This window comes from Coregonus clupeaformis, unplaced genomic scaffold (genome assembly GCF_020615455.1).
Source record: "Coregonus clupeaformis isolate EN_2021a unplaced genomic scaffold, ASM2061545v1 scaf2292, whole genome shotgun sequence".
NCBI classification, from domain to species: Eukaryota; Metazoa; Chordata; class Actinopteri; order Salmoniformes; family Salmonidae; genus Coregonus; species Coregonus clupeaformis.
This window is the reverse complement of record NW_025535746.1, coordinates 42,501-48,856: the sequence shown is the minus strand read 5'-3', so window position 1 is coordinate 48,856 and position 6,356 is coordinate 42,501. Positions and strand designations below refer to the sequence as shown.

At 41.3% G+C, this 6,356-nt stretch overlaps 1 pseudogene; it reads right to left on the bottom strand.

Annotated features, from left to right (window-relative positions):
• Window positions 1-1,078: 1,078 nt before the first annotated feature.
• The window catches only part of LOC123488437, a 19,172-nt pseudogene continuing 13,894 nt past the window's right edge, over window positions 1,079-6,356 (bottom strand).

Here is a 6,356-nt window from a genome sequence, read left to right as displayed (position 1 = left end):
TCATTGTTTTCATTGGCCCTTTTCTGTTATAACTATGTTTACTATATGCTTAGTACTATTGCATGAATAGGTTTTTTATTATTATTTTGTCAAGTTAGTTGAGGTTAGTTGCTGCCTATTGAGATAGCTTCAGTCTGCAATTTAATCGACTGAGGTTTTTTTTGTATTAATGTTTCAAAATGACTCCATTATGCTATGTGCATTTCTGTCTTTTCATAGAGGCTAGGTTGTCATACATCACAGTGTTGAGTTGGTCCTTTGTCCCGTGCATGTGTTGATGCATTTGTAGGCAGGTATGTGTGTGGCTGTATGTGTGTGGCTGTGCACTGATTCTGTCCCTCAATAGTGTCACAATTCTGCCTAGATGAAAAGCCAAAATGAGTATGACATCCTGGCATTTAAAGCATTTTCTAAATGTCACACACTATAAAACTTCTATTTTCACACACCAACTCCATTACGCAAGTTTGGTTATGCAGCCACGGTCTCGTCTTTACTTTGGATAGTGGTGAATATGCTCTTCTGATTCTCGTTAAAAATTGCATATTTGTATAATCTCTATTTAATCTGAATTATTTTCTATTGTAATTCTTGCATATCAACATGTTTACATTCAGATAACCAAATGTTTTCTACGTGGAATATTATATATCACACAGCTAGAATGCTGTTTCAGCCAATCAGCATCCAGGATCCAAACTACCGGTTTATAATAGCCCTTATACACATGCTTTATTTTGCGATATTCCTCTACTTACCTAATGCTAGCAGTAGAGTTCAGTCAGCAGCCACTGTGGTAACACTTTACATTAAGTTTCACTCGTGTAATAGCAGAAACAGTTAACTCCATTACAATCAACTACAAAGCAACTACTAAAATATTTCGTTGTGATTTAATCATACAATTACTACTCATGAGCATCGTTTTTATGTTCAAGTATGTTTATTGAATGTCATATCCAGTTCAGACCAATGGGTGGCACTCTCAGTCTTGGTAGCTAAGGCTTAGGTGTTTACATTACATGTAATATATAAATACATACAATACTTATACATAAATACATAATACATTCAATCATTATACAGGCAAGCTCGGCATGCTCTTAGTTGGCGGCCAGTCTGGTCCACCCGGGACGGACTCGGTGGGCGTCGCGGGGGTAGTGGTGGAGCAGCGGCTGCTGCCCCAGGACACAATACCGACCAGGGTCCAGGCGTTGTCCTTCTCACAGACCAGGGGGCCACCGGAGTCACCCATGCAGGAGTAGCACCAGCACCACCGGCACAGATCATGGTCGGTGCTCTGCCCCAGTGGTTCTTGCACTGCTCGTTGGACAGCAGGGGCAGAGCAGCCTGCTGCACGTTGGGGGTGTTGAGAGCATTGTAGCGCTGCAGACCGGGGTCCCCCGGTCATGCCAGGTGAGCGTCAGCGTCTCAGCCAGGCTACACGGGGACACATTGGTGTTTCAGGACAGCGGGGTGGCCAGCTTGATCAGGGAGATATCGTTGTTGATGGTACTGGGGTTCCACTTGGGGTGGGTGAACACCTGTGGGTGGGTGTGAGGGAGAGAATGGGGGGTTGAACTGACTTTATGAAATGGAGAGTTCTTGTGAAAAAAGTGAACGTACTTCGATTGCCTCAAGACTGATCGGATCAGCTGAGTGGCGGGATAGGCTGATCCTAGATCAGTCACTTATATCCAGAGCTATAGAGGAGGATGTGTGACTATGCATAGTCACTTTAACTATACCTACATGTACTATTACCGCAATTACCTCACTACTGCCTCCGCACTTACTCTGTACCCTTCACCCTTATATAGCCTCCTTGTTATTTTTACTGTTATTTTACTCTTTAATTACTTATCTATTGTTTACTTAACACTTATTCCTCTTAAAACTGCAATTGTTAGTTAAGGTCTTCTAAGTAAGCATTTCACTGTAAGGTCTACACCTGTTGTATTCGGCGCATGTGACAAATAAAAATGCGATTTGATGTGACTGTGCTGTACCTTAGCGGGCTTCAATTGATTCCTCGTTGTTTCCTTCCCTTATTTTCTCATCCGCGGTGGTTAGCGTTGCAGTCGTACCACCCAGTTCTCGTTGATCAGGGATCCCCCCAGAAGTGGACCCTGTCTGCTCTGCGATACCTGCCAGGGCCAGGAGTGGGGCACAGCCTCCTCCTTACGATGCGTGCATAGCCAGACACCTCGGGCTTGATGGCGAGATGCCGCACCTGGGGACATAAAACATTTTAACACTTAGCTCGTCATGTTTTATAACAACAGTAAATGCTCTGTTTAATGCAGCATACTCAACCATGGGCATCTAACTACGGAAATGTTTCCAAATAACATCACCCAAGTGCTACGCAATGTAGCAGTAACACATATAGTGAGAACGTGTGGTCCAAGATCAGAGCCTTGAGGAACTCCACAACTTACTTTTACACTGTTAGCATTAAAACAAGGGTTAAGGGTTAAAATCAAGAAGTAAGACTGTAGGTAAAGAGAAGGCGTGAATACTCACCGTGGCGGCGCTGGCAGGCGAGACAGACACAACCGAGAAGCCATCGTGAGATGTACAGTCTAGTGGGCGGGGGGACCCTATTTATCCCCAAACCCCTATGTCTATACCAATGGGAGACCGGGTGTTGAGGATACCTTAATATTTCTGGAGGGGGATATGTATCCAGCTGCTTATCAACGCTGGGCGATCAACAGTTCTCAGCCATGTAACAGGAGGGTTAACTTATCAAAACATAACCTTCAGTGCTCTCGAATGTCTCCAAACAGCCTCTTACCATCACAGAGGACTCCCCCTTCCCCTCACCCAATTACAATACATTTTTAGTTATTGTTTGTCAGACACTCTTATCCAGAGTGACTTGCAGTTAGTGCATTCATCTTAAGAGGCTAGGTGAGACAACCACATATCCATCGTATAACACTTTTTCCTCAATAAAGCAGCTATCGCGAAGTCAGTGCTAAAAAAAAAACAAGTGAGAGTATTAGTGCAAGAAAGGCATCCTCTCCTCCTCTTCCTCATCTCCCAGGGTTCATTAAAACATAAAACTAACACTTTGTCAGATGAACCATTACATACAGCATGTGGGACATGTTGTTTCATTAGGAAAGGGTCATTGGAGTATTTAGATCAATGGTTGATTGTTTTCATTCGATATACTGTATCCAACGTCACTTTAAATGTATTTTCAAACCAGAGATATACATGTATGGCTCTGAATAATGCTAGAGAAGGTTTTAGCTAACAGTTTATATGCAACCCTTTTAATACAGTGCTGTGTAATATTCATATTGCGTGATTGTGAATTAATTTGAGTCTCATGTAGAATAATTTTGGTGTTTTCTTGTTCTTTTCCTGTTGTTCTTCTCATCTTGTAGTGATGTAACACTATTTCCTACACGTGTCCTTGGTTAGCATATAACACATTTCCATTCCCTCTCCACATACCTTCCACTGAAAAACACCCTCAATTCATCCGTACACTTCTGGTCCCTTTCACTTTGTGGTCCTCTAGTTTCTTTTAATTTACTTATATCCTGAATTATTACAAAAAGTCAATGCCAAAAAGATGTTTAGTGTTCGATGACTTTGTCATCGATCCCTTACCTCTATCAGGCTACCATAATGTTACCTATTACTATCAGGCTAACATAATTTACCTATTACTATGAGGCTAACATATGTTACCTATTACTATGAGGCTAACATAATGTTACCTATTACTATCAGGCTAACATAATGTTACCTATTACTATCAGCTAACATAATGTTACCTATTACTATGAGCTAACATAATGTTACCTATTACTATGACTAACATAATGTTACCTATTACTATCAGGCTAACATAATTTACCTATTACTATCAGGCTAACATATGTTACCTATTACTATCAGGCTAACATAATGTTACCTTTCTATCAGGCTAACATAATGTTACCTATTACTATGAGCTAACATAATGTTACCTATTACTATCGCTAACATAATGTTCTACCTCTTACTATCAGGCTAACATAATGTTACCTATTACTATGAGGCTAACATAATGTTACCTATTACTATCAGCCTAACATAATGTTACCTATTACTATCAGGCTAACATAATGTTACCTATTACTATCAGGCTAACATAATGTTACCTATTACTATCAGGCTAACATAATGTTACCTATTACTATTAATGTTTTGAGCTATGCATCTCAGCAATTGAGAATGTTGAACTTTTTGTGTGAGTGTTTTTAGCTAAAATGTGTTTTCCGTTTCTATATTTGTGTTTGACGGTTGTATTAATTGTTTTGAGAGCATTGAACATCCCTCATTGTGTCAAACCAATTGAGAAAAAATGAAGGTCTACATTGTCACGGCCCATCCATACTGCCATATGCATACTGCCATATGCATCTCCTATCCTCTCATATCCTCTCCATATCCTCACTGCCATATCCTACTCCATTCTCCATATCCCAGTGTAACTCAATGTAAAGTCTGACCCAATGTAACTTCATGTGAAGTCTGACCCAATGTAACTTAATTTAAAGTCTGACCCAATGTAACTTAATTTAAAGTCTGACCCAATGTAACTTAATTTAAAGTCTGACCCAATGTAACTTCATGTAAAGTCTGACCCCAAAGGCCAAGGTGTTGTATCTCTGCTGTGCTCCCACCAGTCACAGTCCTCAATAAACCTGTATAGCTGTGCTCCCACCAGTCACAGTCCTCAATAAACCTGTATAGCTGTGCTCCCACCAGTCACAGTCCTCAATAAACCTGTATAGCTGTGCTCCCACCAGTCCATCCTCAATAACCTGTAACTTCTCCCACCAGTCACAGTCCTCAATACCTAAACTGTGCTCCCACCAGTCACATCCTCATACTGTATGTGGGGTTGATGAAGGTTGGCCAAAACCACATGCTTTCAGACACTCACCCCGACCACTTGGCTTTTACCCTGATTTACTGCGTGTTCACTGTGATTAAAGCAGTCCCCTTTGTTCATTAAACACCCTGTTGTGTCCGTTTCGAGTTCCCTAATTATTTCCTGTCGAACGCCAGCAGAGCCAAAAGCGAGGCAGTAACCACCCCTCGACGTTAATTCTCTCAACATGACTAAGAATGAGTGTCCCTTTGTAAACTGTACTTTGCCTGGGGGTTTCCTACCCCACCTCCTCATGGGTTTTTTATTCACCCTCGTTAAGAAAAAATGTGTTTTTTATTTCTGAGGTTAAAACCCTCTTTTTTGAGGAGACCAGTCAAGATTCAGTAGGAGATTTCAGTGAAAAAGTGGCACATTATGGTGAGAGTTGCTTTGCAATTAAAGGCTAATTTAAGCTGTTACATGCTTCCCGTGTATAATAATATTATATAATATATAATATAATGTAATAATATAATCATATAATTTTCCATTTAGAGGCTTTTATCCAAGTACTTAGTCATCGTGCATTCACTTTTTTCGTGCGGGTGGTCCCGGGAGTCAACCCACTATCCGGCATTGCAGCTCCATGCTCTACTGAGCTACAGAGACATACTTGTGTGCCCATCACGTGAGTTATGCAGTACTCACTATGTGCTTCTTTCACTGGCTGTGTTGTTGGTTACTGTCTCTCTCTCCTCATCTCTCCTGACTCTCTCCTTATTGCATTAGATGATATCTCAAAATGCTACAGTTTAAAGAGTCCTCGTTAGCCTCATTTCTTCACTAAGTCTGTGTCTCTCTCTGCTCTCTCCACAGTCTCACTGTGCGTATGGTGTCCCCGGGTCACAGTGAATGACGCACCACAGAAAAAAACACAGGTATACTCTTATATCATGGCTGACTTCCTGGCACCTTCTTTCAGTTCATGTCGACAGGAATGACACATATTTGTACTTTACTATACAATCTTCTTGTGAAAATCTTACATTTGGTTTGGTAGTACATCTATCTTAGAGGATTTCATAATGTGTTAGCTATTTTTATTATTATTATTCTCTGATGCGAAACTAGCATCGGCACTTGGCGACCCCAGGCGTAAGTGACGTGTGTGAGCCATTTAACTCAAGCCTATGTGGATTAGGGGCCATTTTAAAGAATGTTGCATTGACCAGAATGGCTTGCTGTGGTGGCTTCACCATTGCGGCTCCTATACTTACCCAGGCTGTGTCCCTACAGTTGTCTGGCTCCCGAGCATTTGTTTCTCCTTAGTGGTAGTGGCTGGTGGGAACCAGCGTGCTGGCAAATTATTCCACCCCATCAAACTATGTGAAATATGTGCTGACGCATTAACAACCCTATGAGTATATTCCCCCTCACAACATTGACAACCCTATGGGTGATATTCCCCTTCACA